General features: G+C 44.5%; 1 pseudogene; it reads right to left on the bottom strand.

Annotated features, from left to right (window-relative positions):
* Nucleotides 1-307: 307 nt before the first annotated feature.
* Nucleotides 308-427, bottom strand: LOC136657721 (5S ribosomal RNA; annotated as a pseudogene).
* Between the last annotated feature and the right edge of the window lie 21,827 nt (nucleotides 428-22,254).

Genomic DNA, 22,254 nt, shown 5'->3' with positions numbered 1-22,254 from the left:
GAGGTTCGAGGAATGGAATGCCCATGGATGCCAAGAGTGGACTATATGAATGCCAAATCAAAAATGAATATCTAAATTGGTTTTATGATGATGTCATTTGGCAGTGTTAGCTGACCTGGAAAGACAAAAAAATCCAGCCAGAATTTCTTCACCAGCAAATGCAAAATTAATTAAGAGGAGGAACTTTTTGTTGTCAGAGGAACTTTTTGTTGTCATACTAGCTAGCAATGGCTAGAACAGGTGTGGATAGAAGAATAGTTGAACACTGATTGGTTGGCAACCTTCAGTCTCAAAAGACTATGGTATAAGCCTACAGCACCCAGTATACCCAGGCAGTCTCCCATCCAAGTACTAACCAGGCCTGACCCTGCTTAGCTTCCGAGATCAGATGAGATCAGGCATGTGCAAGGTAACAGTTGCTGTAATTATCACCAGAATTTTTTTAAAAATAAGAATAAGCACAAGGGTTCATGAAAGGTTAACTTTAGAGTTATAGAGTCAGTTAAAATTATTTTGATCAGGGACAGATTTTTTTAAGTCACTTTGGCCCAAACCCTAACCAATTTCCGAGCACTGACATAGCTGTGCCAATGGGGCACGTACTGCATCCTGCAGTTAGGGAGCAGTCACGGAGGCCTCCTTAAAGTAAGGGAATGTTTGTTCCCTTACCTCGGAGCTGCATTGTCCTTATGTTGGTGCTGGAAAGTGGGTTAGGATTGCACCCTTTGTTAAAGATTACCAAGCCATTTTGAACTCATCTAGCTTCCTCTTTCCCACTGGCGAGCTTTTATTCTTGGTTCATGAATCAATTGGGGAATGTTTTTAAATGAGATAAATCTATTGCATGCTTTGCACAAGGCTGGATTTTTTTAAGTGACTAGCGCAGAATGGTTCCTTCAGATACGTCTTCTATTTTGGAATTAAGGAATAAGTTGTACCAACAGAAAAACATCTATTGTATCCAGGGCACTTTGAGCAGGGAATAGGGCATTCTGGGTAGGGCACATTGGGCTCTCCTTGATGGTATCTCTCTTCCTGTTTCAGAGAGTTTCCTCTCAGCAGAAACTGTCACTTCTTATGACATTTAACGCGGCTCTATTTTTTTTTTCCCCATTCCACTCTTAGCACAGTTGGAAGAAAATCACTGCCAAAACACACAAATAATGCAAGAACACTAATTTAATTTCTACTACAATGCCCATCCACAACAGTGAGAGAAAAGCTTCCATAAAAGAAAGCTAAATTAAGGTTCCGGTGTGTACAGTTCACCCAAAAGGACACAATCCCTAATGTGCCACTAAGAATAAAATAAAAGATGAGAAGAAACAGTTGCCATTCAGTTAACAATCATGTTTGGAGGCTTGTGGTGGACTTTGTTATTCCAAGGGAAGCCAGGTACAAGTCTCTTGGGATTATGTACAAAGACAGGAAAAAAAGAGGACTTTTCTGAACCTCAAAGGTGACTGCTGGGTTAATAAAACAGCCTGTTTTCAGTTCACCCACTCTTCCTCACAGTGTGCAGGTACATTAAAATACGTCAAAAGGAAAGCCATTTGCTGCGGAGAAATAATTCGGCGACGAGTCAAAATTTCCAGCTGATGCATTGCTTTCGTGTGTGCCGGAGTATGTGTGAGAATGCACTCGACAAAGTGACCCGCACATCTCCCGGGATGAAAGTTGACATCCTCATTAAAGTAGAAACAAACACTCAACATAGGAACAACCGCCGGGTGGAAAAATAATATACCACAATGGAGATCAAAAGACTGCATTTTCCCTGCTCTATCAGCACTAGAGGCAATCTGTGTATACGGAACCTCTTGAAAACGTAATGAGGGCAAAGCTGACTCTGTATGCGGTGGCTGCTTGTTAGCTATTAGCAATCTAGGATTGCAATATTATTGTTCCTTAATAGGAGGAGGATTCGTCCCCGCGCGCGTGCGTGTGTGTGTGTGTGTGTGTGTGTGAGAGAGAGAGAGAGAGAGAGAGAGAGAGAGTTCTCATATTATGAATTGATTGACTTTACACTCAAAAGTTTAGGTTCTGCAAAAAGAAAATCTTAATTAAAGATTAATCTACATGTCATCATAACCACATAGAGGCAGCCAAGTCCCTAACCCCAAGTCAAGTCCCAAGTCCTTGCTCAAATTTTCAAGTCAAGTCTCAAGTTTCTTGAGTCTCAAGTCTCTGAGCCAAATTTAAAGAAAAAAATGGAGGAGGTGGGTGTGTGTGGGGAACAGTAGTACACATCCCCCTGATGGCATGTACTTCCAGGTGCCTGCTCCCCACACTGCCCAGCTCATTGGTGGAGATCAAAGTGCCACAGGCAGCCTGGAGCCTCTGGCTATGGCACAATCACCCAGGTAAGGCAGGAAGGCCACCGGCACCATGTGACCTTGAAGGAGCTGACAAGCTGAGCCGAGCTGTTCCATCTGCTCTGAGCGTGGGAGGATGGAGGCCAGAATGTGTGACCAGATCAAGAAAGAAACACCTGAATGTTGTGGTTTCTTGAAAAATAGAAACCTTCTTTCAAATTGTAAAAATCCCTACGGGGATTTAAATTTGCCTGCCTATGTAAACCACCTTGAATAAAGTCTAAGGAGAAATCTGAGGACCAAGAAAGGTAGTATAGAAATACCTGTATTATTATTATTATTATTATTATTATTATTATTATTATTATTATTATTATTATTATTATTATACCACTGCTGGCCAAAATTTTTAAAATTTTGGTATTTTTGAATAATACCATCATGTTATATATCAATTAATGTGTAATTTCATGCAGAATGCACTGAAACAACCCGCGTTGAAATATCTCTGTTCTATCAAAAGTTATAGCCAAAAACCCAGCAGGGGCGGGGCGATGGTACGTCATCATGCCCAATGTGCAGATTGTCACCCTGCCTACTGCACCGGAGGTGGTCCATCATAGGGGTGACGTGCTGGCCTCTCGTACCAGGTGATGGAAACCCTAGTGACGCCACTGCATCTGACACTCTTCCTCAGGCACAGAACATCAGTGTGCGTGGAGGCACTGGTGGATGGCAGCTGTAGATGGGCACGGTGTGTGTGAAATTGGTAGGAGGGGAAGGGGATCAGCTTGGGCCACCCCTGAACTCAACTTATTCTCACTGAATGTTTGCAATAGGATCCTGGCAGTTAAAGAACACAGGAGAATTGATGGGCTATGCCACTGTAGAGTGAAACAGCCTTGTCTTCAAAGTAGTTTCAAACATTGGGGGGGGGGGAACAATAATCCATGAATAAATGCATTTGAAGTAAGAGTAGGAAATAAAATACTTAAGAAAAATACCATATTTTAGACTCTCTGAAGTCAGCAGTCATGTGCCAACATCTAAATGCAAGTACAATAATGTATGCAACATATGCTGCTCAAACAATTAATAGCAATGCTTCCCATTGACTACAGCAGAATGACAGTTGCACCAATTTTTATGCAATGCATTGCAAGAGCTTTTCTTTTCTTTAATTTTACCATTATTTGTTCCAGAAGATCACAACCCTTTTCCCCATTATGCAAATATATAAGTAAGACCCTTTGAAGAATGCATTTTATGAGCCTATTAGACTATAATAGCTTTTATGTCGCTGTTATGAGTGAATTTGTCAATACTTATCAAGGCACATTTAAAAACACTTTATTCAGACATTATGATGATGATCATGATTAGAGACTTAGGATAGGTGAGGTTAGTCACCTACTCGCAATCATTTCTAAGACAGCTTTGTCAAACTATTTCCCATTAGTTTTTAAAAAAAACACAACCAACAAAACCCTGGCTATTGAACAATATTAATAATGTAATAAAACAGTCAAGAAGCCTGCTTTGAAGCTCCCTTAGATGATTCTCTTGCACCAAGACCAATAATTATGTGTTTCAGGGCTAGAACCAAGGAATGGTGCTGAGATGTTGGGACAATGCTGAGTGAAGGAAGTTTATTATCACCAGAATAGCAGTCTTTGAGAATGATGCTATTGTGCAATTGCATACTGGTGCTTTTGCCCCACCCACACATGAGGCTTGATTCCCCATTGGCTGGGGCTGCTGGGGGTGGGAGTAAGTGAGACCAGTTGGAGCATTTCACTAATAACTCCTCAGTGCATCCTTGCCTCCTGCCTGCTTTCTTCACAGTCTGAGATTAGCTGATTGCTTTCAGGGGCGGAGTAGGAATTTTGGCTGTCAATCAAACTGGCCCCAGGTTGGCAGGGTTTCTCCCCCCCCCCATCCCAGACTGGTGTCAGCAGTGTGGTGTTGGTTAAGGATTTCCCTTAATCACTGGTCACTTTGACAGGTGTCATGCAGGGTAGGTAGGTAGCCACTAAGGGCCCAATCCTATCCAATTTTCCAGCCCTGGTGCAACTACAATGCAATCCCCATGGTAAGGGAAGAAATGTTCCCATACCATAAGGAGGCCTCTGTGACTGCTGCCCCACTACAAGATGCAGTGCATGCCCCATTAACACAGTTGCAGCAGAACTGGAAAATTGGATAGGATTGGGCCCTAAGCCTTTTGGTGTCCACTCTTAGTTAACCAGGCCAGGGGGTGAGCCAAGACTGCTCTGATGATGCTTGACCACCTCAACAAGGCCGGCTGGTGGCTGGAATATGCATGGACTAGCAGGGCATTAGTCTGAGTACATGCCATCCAGTTGCCTTGACCCTTTGAGGTTATGAAAGGCTCACTTATGTATTATCTGAGTTGGGCCTTGAATTCAATGTCAGCTAGCCTGGTAACAGCCAGTCTGCCTGTTCTAGCAAAGTGAGGGCTGGCCTAGTGTTCCATGACAGATCACATACCCTTCAATGCCATAGCCACACCACATAATCCCTAAATGGAAGATGTCTCCTCCTGGCTATAATTCAATCACACCATATCAGGCCATACAAAGTGGGCTGAGACCCGTATTTATCTACCAAAATCAAACCTGATAAAATTGAAGTATGCCAAACATCACAGAGTAGGCCGGGGTTTGGTGCCTGCTGGTCTAGAGCAGGGGTGCCCAAACCCCGGCCCGGGGGCCACTTGCGGCCCTCGAGGCCTCTCAATGCAGTCCTCAGGGAGCCCCCAGTCTCCATTGAGCCTCTGGCCCTCCAGAGATTTGTTAAAGCCCGCAGTGGCCCAACGCAACTTCTCTCAGTGTGAGGGCGACTGTTTGACCTTTCATGTGAGCTGTGGGATGAGAGCTCCCTCCATTGCTTGCTCTTTCACATCTCTGATGCAGCAGTGGCAGCAAAGTATAGGCCAGCCTTGCTTTGTGCAAGGCCTTTTATAAGCCTTGAGCCATTGCAAGACCTTCATTCATTCATATAAGTTCATCTTTAATATATTAATTTATGTAAACTTATGTAAATTTATTCAAATTTTAAATGTAAATTACTTCTTTTTTTTCCCCGGCCCCCGACACAGTGTCAGAGAGCTGATGTGGCCCTCCTGCCAAAAACTTTGGACACCCCTGGTCTAGAGGAACTTAACATATAATGAGCATTGGACTCATCAGCTCTTGATTTGCCTCACAATCAGGTAGAGGGCTGATGATGTGTGGAAACGGGGGAGTCCCTTTTGCTGATCTTAAAATGAATTGGACCTTAATGGATTTTTCAAGTACTTAACATGAACACTCAAACAGTCCAATCCCCCCCCCCCCATCCTCAAGTCTCTTCATCTCTTCTGCTCCCTCACCATCCCTACCAGCTTCCTGATTCCTAAGGGGAAAGAATCTTATCTTCTGGAAGGGGGTACCAGGTGATTAAAGGGTTGGCATCCATCATATCCATGATGGTAGCTGCCTGCAATCCCTGGGAAGAGAAGGCAGGAGGCGGAAGCCGGGTGGTTTAACTCCTTCCCCTGGCCACATCTGAGGCTGCCTGGACTCCTCTTTGCACTCCTGAGCAAGGTCCTCATTCTACATCCTGGATGCCTCTCCCTCGCTGTCAGCAGTGCCCTTAACCAAGTGGCCAGAACTGACTATTCCAGCTGTCCAGACCGTACAGTATCAAGTGTTTTATTCAGCCACATTTTATCAGCCCAAACAAAGTAAGTTTTAATGATATGGCTTGTCATTTGTCACAGAAGATGGACCCTATGGGATCTTTCCTAGCCCACTCTACTGCTCTGCACCAACTATTAACACCTCCCTTCCTCAAGGTAAGGATGTATCATCTGTTGGAGAAGGTGGGGCTTGCAGAGAGGGTGAAGAAGGGGGTGCAGTGGGTCACAAGCCCCTTTCCAAATCTGGTCCAGCTCAATGGAAACTGGACTCAACATGGAACTGCCCTATTTGAGGGGGGGTTTCATGTTTTTGTGCTTCCCATTTTGAATACTTGCCCCATCATATGTGGATTATGTAATATGTGCATTATGGTGGCAGCCCAAGAGAAGCATACAAAGAGCCCCACTGGATCAGGCCAAAGGCCCATCTAGTCCAGCTTCCTGTACCCCATAGGGGCCCACCAGATGCCTCAGGGACCCCACAAGACAACAATAATAATAATAACAACAACTTTATTTTTACCCCGCCTTTCTCCCCAAAGGGACTCAAGGCGGCTTACAACATATTAAAAACAATTTAAAAACAAATAAAAACATATTAACACATCATAAAAAACAGCAGTCAGAGTAAAAAAAATAGGTAAAAAGAGCATAGAGCAGCAGCAAGTCATAAAAGAATCAGGCCTGTAAAAAATATTAAAAGATGTTAAACGGCCGAGAACTCAGAAGGCCTGTTTAAACAGAAGGGTCTTCAGGCCTTGCCGAAAGGTCTCAAGAGAGGGAGCCATTCTCAAGTCAAGGGGAAGGGAGTTCCATAGTGTTGGTGCCACTACTGAGAAGGCCCTATTTCTTGCAGCCGCCCCACGTACCTCCCTAGGCGGCGGCACTTGTAAAAAGGCCTTCTCTGATGACCTGAGAGGGCGAGCCGGATTGTACGGGAGCAGGCGATCTCTAAGATACCCTGCTCCAGAGCAGTATAGGGCTTTAAAGGTCAATACCAGTACCTTGAATTGGGCCCAGACCTGCATCACAACACAGACCTGCATCTTGGTACCACTTCCTTGCATCTGTCATTCTGAGATTGCCTACTTCTAAAATCAGGAGGTTGCACATACCCATTATGGCTTGTAACCTGTGATGGACATTTCCTCCAGAAATCTGTCCAATCCCCTTTTAAAGGTGTCTAGGCCAGGTGCCATCCACATCCTGTGGCAAGGAGTTCCATCAATTAATTACCTGCTCAGGTAATTAGCAAGGTCAAGTAATCAATCAGTCATGTGAAAGAAAAAAGGAACAGCCTGGAAGAAAATACTGTGTTGCTTACCAATGTCTGCTAGTCTGAATACTATGATGATATCCTATCAAACCCAACTCCATCAAAGAGGAGAATGGGCATGTTTAGACTTAGATATTGAACGGGTCAAATAAAGAGCCAAGAAGGAGAGCTGGACTTCTCATAAGATGGGACAACCAAGTGTGGATGGTGACCTGTGTATGTAAATTCATGTGTATTCAAGACAGAAGTATTCTCCTTTGTATAAGCTGCACTGAGCTCTTTAACGAAAATGGAATACATGCATAAAACATGAGACTATAGCATATTTAAGATCTACCCCACCAACCACTATGATCACTGGATACAAACAGATATCTTGTCTGGGATACACAGATACACTTGTGGGCAAAAAAAGAATGCCTCTTTTCTTCTTCCACTCCAAGCAGTCAGAGGGAATCATGTGTGTCCAGTTAAAAGAAAGATTAGATATTTTTTTCCCCCAGGAATATAAGTTCAGAAAAACACCTAAATCTACAGACATTATTTCTGTGCAACCTAAGAACAGCCACATGGATTTCTTCATTTGGTTGACCTGTATGTTAACTCTCTGCATGCCAAGTATTAGCCTGGAGCAAATTTTGACAGCAGTGAAACATCCACCATAAAAATCAAAAACATGCTGGCAATTCCTTAATTTAAGTGGCACTAATGGGTAAAAAATGCATGTGTACCAGCAATTCAAGAATTGTTCGACTTGAAACAAAATAATATTGTTCAGATAGGGTAATCTGAAAGGTTCAGCACAGAAAAGGTGCTTGAATCAGCATATATGAGGTCACCTCGTAAGATGACTATGTTGTACCCTCAAAACTAAAGCCAATTGGGCAAAAATGATGCCATTTTTGGATTCAGCACCTCAAAAATATCCTAAATTCATTGAAACTTCCTTGGCAACTATTTCTATTTTATTTTATTTGTTATATATTGATTTTATTGTTGCATATGATGGGGCTATATGAAGATTTTTTTTTTATGGTGCCTGTATAAAGGATGCAGGTGTAGATGAAAAGTGAAGAGGAAACAGAAGTTACTACTCATAGTAATACTGTGCTGTTAAAATGTTTAAATTTAGATATATTATCATGGAAAAAAAATCAGGGCAGTGAGCCTTAAAATACTGAAGAATAATTTCTCCACTGAAAGTGGTGTTAACTGTTAAGCCCCATCATTTTTGCTCTTTTAAAAGGAGACTTGGCAGAGCACGAGAATAGATACGGTATCACAGGTCGTGATCCTGTATTGGCAGGGGATGGACAGAATGACCTAGCAGGTCTTTCTCCCCCTCTAACATTTTGTCATTCTATGAAGTTCTAAGCCAAGTACTTGTATCACTTTATCTCTAAGAGCGGCAGAGCTGCAGTGAAAAGGTGATTGTGGCGGAACAGTTAGTCTTATAAAAATCAAAAGCAGACTGTAATGGCTTGAAACATAATTTGCTGTCTTTTATAATTATAAATACATTCTGGAAGGCTGAGACCGAAGGAAGAAATCGACAACGGAACACTTGAGGACAATGGTGGAGAAGGAGAAGTAGAGATATCACTGCTGTGGGTGATGCAGAGCAAAGGAGGAGCGTGAAAAATATGTGCTTAGAATTGCACATCTCTCACATTGTTCATGTGTGTGTGTGTGTGTGTGTGTGTGTGTGTGTGTACCCTGCACATTCCCAATCTCATCTGATTTTGGAAGCTAAGCAGGGTCAGGCTTGGTTAGTACTTGGATGGGAGACCGCTTGGGAATACCGGGTGCTGTAGGCTTATACCATAGTCTTTCAAGAATGAAGGTTGCCAACCATTTTGTGTGTGTGCGTGTGTGTGTGTGTGTGTGTGAGAGAGAGAGAGAGAGGGAGGGAGGGAGGTGTATCACACATTTTATGCTACAAGAACAGACAGAATATTGGATGATAGGAAACCAATTTTGAGCCTAGCGCTGTATATTGCCAGTTAGCGCTGGCAATCCTTAGCGCTGTATATTGCCAGTTAGTCCGCAAATGTGTTTGGTTCCAATCCAATGCATACTTTCCTGAGAGTAAGCCCCACTGAAGACCATGGGACGTACTTCTGAGTAGACAAGCATAGGATTGTGCTCTTTGCCCCTTCATTGTTGTTTATGAACCATAATGTTTTGAATACAGGCCATGCCCCTGTATCCATGGGGGATTTGTTCCCCACCCATACAGAAACTGCCAGATATGGGGGGTGTTATAAAAATAGAAGCCCCTGCACCACCAGCAGCTGTGGCCCATTAACATTGTTAAAAAGCTTACCTGAGCAACATATTCGTGTTTACACAGATTGCTATAAGCATTTAAACTTATAGCGCCACAGAGCATGCTGCTGGCAGCCTGAATGCTTGATGAAACTAATTCTAATGTTAAACAGGAAATGGTTAACCACTAAACATGGGTACATGGGGAGCACTTGGGCCTCCCCCCAATCAGTGGATAACTGAATCAACTGATATGGGATCCGCAGATATGGGGGCTGCCTGTACTCACTCTCCTAGGTTTGGTGGGATTTTCCCTATTGCAGGGCTTTCCTTTTTTTTTCCTTGCAGTAGTAGCAACCGGTATAAGGTCATAAGTTGCAGCCTCCAGAATGAGACTGCCATCATATGTTCCCTTGCTCACACTCACTGGAACAAGCTTGCCGGGGAGCATTCAGGCCATCTCTTACCCATGTGATTCACACGCACCATTACTTGCTACAGATCCAGAGGCTGGGTTTCAGGAGTGGTGATACAATAATCAGGTGCCAATTCATGACCCCCCCCCCCCTTCCTTAACTTCATTTGCCAATGGCAGCATGGAAAGGTGAGACTCATTCAGGGCTGGAAGTAGAATCAAATCATATTTTCTACATAAACTCCTGCACACAGTTGTGACATCACCAGCTGGAGACTCCTTCTCTCCTACTCACTCTGTTGTGCAAAAGGTGAGAAGCATCATATATTTCGACCAACAATTTTCAACCTTTTTCATCTCACTGCGCTCTGACCAGGCACTAAAATTATCAAGCTACACCATCTGTTTTTGGACAATTGGCAAGTCACACTGCCTTGCCAGTGGGGGGCTCACATCCCCCAATGGTCCTACTAAAAAATGACCCTTCTCCAAACTCCCATGGCACACCTGAGGATCATTTGTGGCACACCAATGTGCTGTAGCACACTGGTTGAAAATGGCTGGTTTAGACAATTTCTTAGGCACTTATATCAGCCTCTTATTTCAGCATTCCTTCTTTGCCATCTTCCTTGTCATTTTGTGGGCATATTTACTTTCACTTCTTGTGTTCCTTTCCACGTTCACATGCTTCAATATACCTACCTCTGTCCAGCCAAGCCTATAAAGCATTCATGTTCTTTGGCCTGGGTTATTGCAAAGTGCCTTGTCAAATCAGACTACCCCAGAGTGAAGTCACTACTTATTCAAATACCCTGCTCAGGTGTTGGTTCCAGGTTTGAGGCATTCCTCAGCCAAATGCCCATTAAGTGGACCTACCTAAGGCTTGTGGAATGAGTTAACCTTGGTGGCAGGGGCTGTGGTGCTCTCTTAACAGCTGTCTGTCACTAGTTGTCTTCTTACAATACTTTCAGTGTAGGAATTCTACTTATGAGACACATTGCCCAAGGTACCAGGCCTTGAGGGGGTGTCTTAGAGACATCCAACAAGCACTTCTGGTTTTTGTCAAAAATGAGAAGTGCCTTCTGGGGGGCTTCTAAGATGTCATATGAAGGAGTGTTAAAATTTGGGGTGTGTAATGGGGCTATGGGGTACGGGAGCATTAAAAATTTTTGTGTCCCCAGGTGCCAGATGCCTTAGCCATGCCTCTGATATGGGCATTGTGAGAGCACATATCATTGTGCCTCTGATATGAGCATACCCACCACTTGCCAGGCCCAATTTCCACGGGAGACCCAAGGGCATCTGGGGTCCTATCAATGTGCTGGGGGTCTGGCGCTCATCTAAGAGTGCTGTGTTCTCATGTTGTGCCTGGCCCTGCAGTTAAATTTTCCAGCTCATGGGAGCTCAACACCCCGGCAAGAATTCTGACCTCATTCTGAAAATGACAGCAGGTACAAACTTCGGTGGCAAACCCAGCTCATCAAAACAGAGGGTAGTACAGAATTAAAAGATTCCTTTTTTTAAGGGTGCTGTGCTTGCCTTCAGTCAGTGATTATTTGAAAGATACAAGGGATGTGCAGCCATCAGCTATGCTGAAAAAAATGCAGAAAAAAAGAACTTATGTCCTATATATTTGATCACAACACCGCACTTCGTAAATATTTCCAGCTTATTAATTTCTCACAAGAATCTGTAGATTTAAAGTTCTGAACAACAGTACCTTATGGCAGAGGTCTTTTCATTCACACCCATGGCAGGTGGTACAAAATAAACAGGGGCGGGTTTCAAAGGGTGGTTGGCAGGACAGGCTGGCAGCTATTCAAGGACGATATTCCAGTAGCATAGCTAGAGGAGGGGCAAAATGATAAGTACCGCAGGCGCAGCAAAGTCCCGTGTAAGCAGCCCCCTCCCAGTCACGGTCAGCGCCATTCCAGGCAGATGGCATTGCATAGGAGACGCCGTTTGGTTTGGGGAGTGCCTGCACATTGCTGCCCGGAATGGCTCTGACACTGAGTGGGGGGGGGTCAGTTATATGGTACATTGTGGTGCCTGCAGTACTTATCATTCCCCCCTCTAGCTATGCTACTGCAATATTCCAGATTTTCTCAAGACTTTTTACTGCTTTAGAAAAGGTGAGGACAAGGCTGTTCCCACATGAGCTGAAAGCAGAACTCCTTTGCTGTGCATTCTGGGCTACATCATCTGATTTGATGATCAGTTGGCAATTCTGCGAACAGCAGAAGGGGCCATTGCTTTTTTGTGTTTTTTTGCCAGCATAATGGACATCCCCGGAATCGTATTGTTCCTGGTAGCTGTCCACAGGGCCTCTGAGAGCAATTTTATCCAGGGGGTGCAAAGTTTCTTTTGGGCCCACTTGCAAAGAGGGAACGGCGATACAGAGCAGGGAAGGGTGGTGACGGGCAGGCAGAATAGGGGCAGGGAGCGGTGAAGCAAGGTGAGGGGGAGTAGAGACAGCTGGAAAAGTCTTTGGAGCCCAGGTCTACCCACCCATGTGGCATCAGTAGTGTCCCCAGCATGCTGTGTGGGCAACAAGTCTGAGTAGATAGGAAAATGTCAGATCCCAGGAAATTTCTGGGGCCCCTCCTTTGGCTCCTGGGCCCCCCTTTGGACCCTGGGCCTGGGTACATATTACCCCCTTTACCCCCCTCTCCTAGGCCCTGGCTGTCCAGTCTACCAATATAGTAGTCTAGCTTTGCTGATATTAATGCCTCCGAGGTTGACCTTAACCCTTACATTACCAGGAACAGAGGATATACAGCCTCCCAAAAGATGTACAGTCCCTCACAGCTTGACTCTCAGTTCTTCATATGGCATCCCTCTGGAGACCCACAGTGAAAGTGAAAATAATACTCAGCCTCCATTAAAAACAGGTTGGCAAGTGCTCAGTGAAGTTCCCACTTCCAATTATGTTAATGAAATTGATCGCAGGCCTGTGAATTGTCTGCAGAAGTTTTCCCCATCATCACCTCGCGCAAAACCTGGCTTGGGTGCTCCGTGCGCCAAGAGTAAATCAGGCCTTTTGATTTGAAACGTGTTGTTTTAATTTCAGAGGCAACTGGACCTGCTGAGATTTAAACTTCCCACCCATTGACCAAAAAGCTCTGGAGCCAATAATTAACTACAGAACTAGCAATTATCATTTTTGCAAACCACTAGGGGGCAAGATCATCACACTCATTTCTTTAATTTGAGTCAAACAGTTTCAGGCCTCTGGAAGAATGTTCTCAGGGTGACTTTATTTTAAATAAAATTACACCCACACTGCTGAAGTACTCCAATTACTGGCACATGGTAGCCCTGTATTCCACTGTTATTTTGGGTCTGTACAATATCCCAAGCGGATAAGTGACTGCACAAATTTTTACCAACGTTGTTTAAATGGAGTGCCTAAATTGTCACAGTGCTCAGGACATCTCAGAAGAAAGCAAGTGAGATGTGCAAGTTTTTGTTTTGATTTTTTTAAGATCACTTGATGCAGAGTAAACACAATAGCATTTGTTGCATTGACCCAGTTCAGAAGATTCTTTACATCCGGAACTGGCCCCATGGGATAATGGATGTGCATGATGGTGTTATGAACACATCCTGCCCCTCCATTCATTAATGTAGGCTGAAGTAGTGAGCAAAGAGGGGCAGTATTGACTACCCTCCCCATGCAATTAGGGAAACTGACCAGGAAATGAGGGGAGGGGACAGGTCGTACACACACACCTGAGCTTACACATCTGTTACCATGCAGGACCCATTTGGCTGGAGCTGGGGGACAAATCTTCATCCAAATCATGATATTCAGGGCTGGTTTAAGCCAACAGGACGAATTGGGCCCCTTGCTTAGATCACACTAGAGTAATCTAGTCTTGTCAAATACACACAACACATTGCCACAGATAGCTTAACACCATATTGCAGGTTTTATAGAGAACAGCAATGATTTTGATTTTCTTCTGAATATTAAAAAGTCTGTGGTGTTTGTTTATATGGCTTAAAATTAATATTTTTACTAAATCATTTTGCAGTCATTAAAACAAGTGGTTTACTTGTTTACTATTTACTGTCAAAGATGATACACATTTTGTTTGTTTACTTGTAGGCTTACATGTATGCAATTTTATATTAAAATGTGCTTAGATGCATGTGGTCCATTAACCCACATGCACTTTTGAAGTACACATTTTGATTGCTTTCCATTTTACCATAGAGATAGAAAGTCTATAATACATTTTATTTATATCCTGGGAAGCCCAAGGCTAACCTACACTGGAACTCGTGGCCTGTGCTGTATCCAGAACAGATTAGGTGCAGGCTGCAGGGATATTCTTCCCCTTACCCCGTGTCTACCATCAGATTTCAAGACAAGTAGCAGAATGGCATACATGGAATTACACCAGCATTTTTCAACTGGTGTGCTACGGCACATTGATGTGCTGCAAATGGTCCACAGGTGTGCCGCAGAAGTTTGGGAAAGGGACCTTTATTAATAGTGCCATTGGGAAGATGTAAGCCTCCCACCAGGAGCGTGGTGTGCCTTGTCAATTGTCAAAACACTGATGGTGTGCCTTGACGATTTTAGCACCTTGTCAGTGTGCCATGACACACACAAAAATTGAAAATAGATTAATCCACCTCGAAATGCACTGTCCAGGCATAGGGACCCAAAAAGAGTGGTGCAGTATGGGCAAGGCAAGACAGAGCTCCAGGACCTCAAATATCATTAGATAAACAACTTTACTGAGCTGAGTCCCAGCTCCAGCTGAGCCCTTTTGTTCTCCTGAGACTCCATGCCTCACTGCTACAGAGTGAAAATCCTTATAGGGGCAGAACTCAGAAGGCCTCCCAGACATGACCAGAAGCTAGTCGCAGAACACCTCCCTGATGCAACCGGAAGTTATGGACACGAACTAAAAGTGGCTTCCAGTTGCATCTTGAAGGCCTTCTGAAGAGGGATGTCAGCGTGACCCCCAGAGGGTGTCCTCACAATGCTGCGCCCCTGCCTTCCTATGGGTTTTATTATCCACAGATTTTGCTATCCACAGGGGGCCATGGATCTGATCCCCCACAGATACCAAGAGCCCACTGTATCTATCTGCAGGCAGTGGGCAAGAGGCTTCTGGAATATTAAGATCCAGCACTTCAGGGGTCGGACCCAACTACCTCTGGGGGTCAGGGTTCAGGTTCTGAGGACTTCTCACTGCCTGGCTGAGTCTTAGTCTTAGTTCCAAGGCATCTCAACACGATCACTGATGAGATTCTGACTAGTTCCTTCCCCTTGAGGTCAAGATCATATCACCACAGGGCCCTGAGAAGTAGTTTACACCTTCTTGCTACAGTGATTTGCCTAAGTTTACAGATGACAATCTAGATCAGTGTTTTTCAGTGTTTTTCATGTCTTCTAGAGGCAAAATGAGTTGACAGATCTACATCCTATCTTGCAAGCAATTCGCTGAGACATATTTCAAAATAGGCATATCCCAAACACCAGCTCATATCAACAGCCCGTATTCCACATGCTGCTCCTGTACTTTGCAACACAGGCATGCCCCGATATCCATGGGGGTTCTGTTCCAGAATTCCCCCATGGTTAAGTGAAACCGCAGATACCAGGGAACACCCCTCCATTAAAATATCACTTTTGGTTTTACGAAAAAAGAATGGATGTCTTTTTTTGCTATATGAGGGCCCAATCCTATCCAATTTTCCATCGCCAGTGCAACTGTGCCAATGGGCATGCACTGCATCTTGTGGTGGGGCAGCAGTCACAGAGGCCTCTTTGAGGTATGGGAACATTTGTTCCCTTACGTCGGGGCTGCATTGCAGCTGCACCAGTGCTGGAAAATTGGATAGGATTGGGCCCCGAGTCATTCTGAGCCCGGCAGAGGCTGCAGGTGGATGCATATAGCTTCTACTGGGCTCTGAAGACCCTCTGGAGGTGAGGGGAGCTCTTGCCTCCAGAGGAGGTATGCCTAGGGGGGCCACAAACCCAAACTGTGGACATGTGAAACCGCAGATATGGGGATCCTATACTTGCATTGTGAGTTTCATTCCTGCAGGAATCACATTTAAGCCAGTTCTGTGACTGAAAGCTAGTGTGAGGGACATTTGCTTAGTTTACTAGTGCTCATCTGGTCAAGCCTGCACACAACTGAGCTTGTCTTTGCAAAGATTCTCCACTTTCTCTAGATTACATTAGCCAGTGCTCTTGTTTATCACATATACCAGCCAGAGTGCCTGTCACCACATACACCGTGTCCAACATTTAAATAATAGCATTCTGCATGGGATCTGTTCTTGGGATGGGTCACATTTGACCCAGAATGCCATTAGCTCCATTTATACATTTTAAAATCTTTTTTAAAAAGGCAAAACTAAGATAGTGGCAGATTTAATTTCAAAGTCATCTTGGCCTTCCTTTCAAACAGCATGCTGCCACCGTTGATTTATTTTATTTTCCGCAACACAGATGGTAAATGTTAATGAAGAGGAGCCCCCGAGCACCGTCTCACCTGGAGCAATGGCAAACATTTAAAATCGCTTTGAGAAGACCTGAATAAAACTTTATTTTATAAATATAACCCTCGTTGCCGCGCTGCCGTTCCACTGTACTTTTTGAAATAAGGGCACATGGAAAAATATGGCAAGAGTTTGCCTTTGAGAGAGAGAGAGCTAACGAAACCTACAAAATGAGCACGGTACTGTATTTCCAAGGAACACAGTTCAAAAGTTGTACGATTACTCCTAAGGTTGTTTTATTCTTTTGCAGGTCTGGAACAGGAAGTCTGTGTTGTTCTTGAAGGATTCTGAAAAGCAATGTCACAGTCTGATGACCTCTTCTCCTCATTAAAACGCTCCCAAAGACAGCTCTCTGCATGGTGTTTTGTAGCTTCAGCAGCCATGAACTAATTTGTACCTCTTATTTTGATCATGCACTGGTAAAAGCACCAAACAATATTTTTCCTTTAAACACAGAGAGGCCTTTCAACGGCTCAGCATGCACTTCTACCCTCTTTTTAATCTTGGAGCACCTATTTATTTGCTCTTTTCACCACTAAATCTTCTTTGCTTCTTTCTGCCCCCCTGTAAAGCTGCTAGTTTAAAAAAAAAAAATCTTCAGTCCGCGTTACGTGTGTGTTTTTCCCCTTCATAGGCTTAAACCATTAGAGGGTTATTACCATAAAAAGGAGCGACAAGGAATTAGAGCTCTCAGAATTTGCATTCATAAATTTCAATCCAATTAAACTAACATAATATTTATTTAGGCGCTACCTTTCCATTAGCTCATATCCATTCTGAGAAGCGGATGCACGAAACGGGGGGGGGAGAGAGACTGGTCAGCGAAATGACTGATTTATTCTGAATATATTGGATATTTCAAGATGATGCTGATAGATAATTAGCATTCATCTGGTTGATTTGTTTATTTTGCATACCGTCACTCTTGGTGATAGATTCATTATGCAAGGCATATCCCTTCGCCCATTTCGCACTTTCAATGCTATGTAAATTGTGAACAAAGTCCTGTCAAGGCCTTTGGCACAAACGGTTTGGAAAGGCAGCCGGCATTGCTTGACATTGTGAATTATGTCCTATGTTATCAATTTTTAACAGATGCTGAGCAAAGCGATTACATGCTTTATTTATTTGTGCTTTGTCCTTAATTCAAAAATGAATTAGCCAGAATTCACACTTCTTCGACGGCATTTTTTCATGTGCAATTTAACGGGCTTATGGTGATGAAGCTATGCTAAGAATGGCACATCCATCCATCCAGGAGGAGAGAGCCAAAGATGGGTGGCATGTGAGTGAGAGTCAGTGACTTAGTCAGAGCCAGAACCTATGTGGACCACCAAGAAATAATTCCCATTGAGTTGAACAGAGTTATCTTTCATGTAAATATACATACGTAGAATGATGGTCTTCATCCACTTCACATCCTCTCTATTGGGAATATAGGAAACCGCCATATGAATCAGGCCAGTGTTTCTTAAACTGGGTCGGGACGTATTAGGTGGGTCACAAATCAATTTCAGGTGGGTCTCCATTCATTTCAATGAGTATTTTATTTTTAATATATTAGACTTGATGCTACCATTGTATGTGACTGCATTTGGGGAAATGTTACAGATTATTTTAACAGGCTACTATGTATATGCCTTTAACAATGTTAGTCAATGGGACTTACCCACCCGTAAATGTGGATAGGATTGAAGCCTTTGAGATGTTTGAGGAATGTTTTTTTTAACAGATTGGCAACTGCTTGGGAGGGTTAGGAGAGTTCTTTATTTTAAATAAATGTTTAAACTTATACTTATTGTAAGCTTTTAATTTACTTACTTAAGTTATTAATTGATTTGATTTGATTTTGTCATATGGGAGGAGTTAAAAAATTTTCTGCCTGATGATGTAACTTTCAGCCATGACATCACTTCCAGGTTAATGACATCACTTCCAGTGGGTTCTAACCAATTGTCATTCTAAAAAGTGAGTCCCGGTGCTAAAACATTTGAGAACCACTGAATCACGCCATTGGGCCAGCAGTGACGGTATTGTCTACATTGACTGGCAGTGGTTTCCATGATTTAAGAGAGGAGCCTTTCCCAAAAAACTGGGACCTTCTACATTCAAAGCAGTGTTCTCCTGCAGTTTGCTAAAGCCCCATGACCCCCAATTCTCTCTGAAAAATTGTAACTAAGTTTCCCCCCATCTATCTGCAGTGGTAGCTATCTCTGTAAAGAAGTCAATTTTTGTGTTTGCACTGGCAGGGGATGCTCTCAAGGTGGACGGCACCAAAACAATCAACAAACAGCTTCTTTGAAAGAACAGCTGTAAGTGGTGAGAACTACAGTAGATAGGGGAGGACCTAGGACAACTTCTTCTCAGTTTTGCTTCAGGACACAGTATGCCAATCGCCCAATTCCAGCAGGGTGATTGTGGTTTGTTTTGCCGGGTCCTGAACGCACAAGTCCCCTCCCCTGTGAGGGGGTTGGAGGAGGGCTGGAGCTGGGTGGATGCAGAGGTCTTTTAAGGACACAGCACCAGCCCTCTTCCTCCTTAGCACGTGGGCACTGTGTGGACACCCACCCACCCGCCCATATAGCAGTCTGAGTTTTACTGGTCACCGTTCAGGGCCGGGTAGGAATTTTTTGCTACCTGCCAAGATTGGCTGATGGCAGGTAGTTTTTCGCCTACCCCAGACTGTCATGGGTCCAGGGGTTTGCTCCCCTTATGACTATCCTCGGTCACTTTAGGAGGGCAGGTGGTGTGGGTAGAAGGTAGATGGACCTTGGAGTGCACCTTCAGGCAGCATAGGCAGGGCAGAACCCAACTGCAGTCCTCAGAGGCCCAGCGGCATGAGGACATAGACGGGGCCCTGGCTAGGACTGCGGGGTCCGCCTCAGAGGCTCGAGGTGGCACGGCCGGCTGCCTTTCCCTTACGGGATAGACCTGGATGAGCTGCGTCGCCTAGGAATGGGGCGCGGCTTGGAGTCGGGTGCACATCCAGCCTGGCGGACAGATGTGATTCCGGTGCCGCCCCAGGGGTCCTGCCTCCACACCACAGGGGGCTTCGCTGCCTCTGCAGCTGCAGGTCTCAGCCTCCCTTCTGTATTAAATCTGCTAATAAAGTGGCCCTTTCTCCCATGTTTGTTGTCTCGAGTGTTCATTGGACGGTGCGCAAACAAAGAAGCAGATGAAGGTAAACAAACAAAGCTGTGATCCTTGATCCTCAGACAGTTGCAAAGAAGAAAGATTCACTTAGGTTCTCAGGAGAGTAACACCTGAGCAGTGCTGAGGTGTTACTGTTGAAACAGCAGCCCACATGAAAATTGGGTTCTCCCAAATCTTGAAATATAATCAAGATTTGCGTATTTTCTCTTCTGTCATTTGCAGTCAATGAGAACAAAGTGCTGATTTCTGCCCATCAGCTGCTTAATGATGTCACTTTCTGGTTAATGATGTCACTTTCTGGTTAATGATGTCACTTCCGGCCCTCCGCAGGCATCCTGAATGCTAACTTCGGCCCTCTGTATGGAACGAGTTTGACACCCCTGACTTAGGATATTGTGGCACACTCACAGGGGTACTTCAGGATGTCCCCACTGGTCCCTCCCACCTGTTCCACTAGAAGCCACCATCTTGGATCTCTTGGAGATCACCTTGGTGAAATCTCTCAAGATTTGGGTGCCACCATCTTGGATCTCAAGAAATCAAGTGAAATTTGGGTGCCACCATCACAATACCTTGCAAGATCCAAGATGAAGAGGCTGCAGGGGCATTGTGACCCAGGCAACTTTGGGAACCACAGAGCTAAGAAATACTGAAATTTACCAGCCAGAATACTGGCTGCAGGCATATACCATTTGTTTGTTGTATCTTCACAAATAGTGCTGAGAGTTAAATCCTTAGACAGAAGCGGCACTGCTGAAAGGGTAACCTGTATGATAATTGGACTCTCCCATTTCTTGACAATATGATCAAGATCTGCATATTTTCTCTTCTGTCATCTGCAGCTGACGGCTTCCTAGATGAGAACGAAGTGTATTTTTCTGGTCATCACCTGCTTAATGAGGTCACTTTCTGCTTAATGACATCACTTCCAGCCCTCAGCAGGCAACATAGATGCTAACTTTGGATGAAACAAGTTTGACACACACACACACACACACACACACACCGGTCTAGACAGTCTAGAACAGGGGTGCTCACACTTTTTTGGCTCGAGAGCTACTTTGAAACCCAGCAAGGCCCGGAGATCTACCAGAGTTTTTTTTACAATGTTCGCGCCATCATAACATATAACATTTATGTGTACAATGTATGTTGGAGTACCTTGAGCCCCACTGAGTATAACAGGACTTACTCATAAGAACATAACATAAGAACATAAGAACAGCCCCACTGGATCAGGCCATAGGCCCATCTAGTCCAGCTTCCTGTATCTCACAGCGGCCCACCAAATGCCACAGGGAGCACACCAGATCACAAGAGACCTCATCCTGGTGCTCTCCCCTACATCTGGCATTCTGACTTAACCCATTCCTAAAATCAGGAGGTTGCGCATACACATCATGGCTTGTACCCCATAATGGATTTTTCCTCCAGAAACTCATCCAATCCCCTTTTAAAGGTGTCTAGGCTAGACGCCAGCACCACATCCTGTGGCAAGGAGTTCCACAGACCGACCACGCGCTGAGTAAAGAAATATTTTCTTTTGTCGGTCCTAACCTGCCCAACACTCAATTTTAGTGGATGTCCCCTGGTTCTGGTATTATGTGAGAGTGTAAAGAGCATCTCCCTATCCACTCTGTCCATCCCCTGCATAATTTTGTATGTCTCAATCATGTCCCCCCTCAAGCGTCTCTTTTCTAGGCTGAAGAGGCCCAAACGCCGTAGCCTTTCCTCATAAGGAAGGTGCCCCAGCCCCGTAATCATCTTAGTCGCTCTCTTTTGCACCTTTTCCATTTCCACTATGTCTTTTTTGAGATGCGGCGACCAGAACTGGACACAATACTCCAGGTGTGGCCTTACCATCGATTTGTACAACGGCATTATAATACTAGCCGTTTTGTTCTCAATACCCTTCCTAATGATCCCAAGCATAGAATTGGACTTCTTCACTGCCGCCGCACATTGGGTCGACACTTTCATCGACCTGTCCACCACCACCCCAAGATCTCTCTCCTGATCTGTCACAGACAGCTCAGAACCCATCAGCCTATATCTAAAGTTTTGATTTTTTGCCCCAATGTGCATGACTTTACACTTACTGACATTGAAGCACATCTGCCATTTTGCTGCCCATTCTGCCAGTCTGGAGAGATCCTTCTGGAGCTCCTCACAATCACTTCTGGTCTTTACCACTCGGAAAAGTTTGGTGTCGTCTGCAAACTTAGCCACTTCATGTCTACTCCTGAGTAGACATGCCTAGGATTAGGCTGTGAGGCTGCAATCCTAGCCACACTTACCTGGGAGTAAGCCCCATTGAGTACAATGGGCCTTACTCCCGGCGTTTCCTCCCAGAGGCACCTGAAGGGGGGGTCGGCACTCCACGATCTACTCATTTTGCTTCGCGATCTACTGGTAGATCGTGATCCACCTATTGAGCACCCCTGGTCTAGAACATGCTCAGGGACATCATTTCCTGCCAGTATGCAAAGGAATTGCAGTTTCCTATCTCCCGATGCAATTGATTGATTGGACCAGAACTCAGAGGAAACTACAAATTCCATGATCCAAGCAGCAAATGACATTCTATCCTGGGCAT

This window comes from Tiliqua scincoides, chromosome 7 (assembly GCF_035046505.1).
Source record: "Tiliqua scincoides isolate rTilSci1 chromosome 7, rTilSci1.hap2, whole genome shotgun sequence".
NCBI lineage: Eukaryota > Metazoa > Chordata > Lepidosauria > Squamata > Scincidae > Tiliqua > Tiliqua scincoides.
The sequence above is the reverse complement of the archived record's forward strand: the minus strand, read 5'-3'. Positions and strand labels throughout refer to the sequence as shown.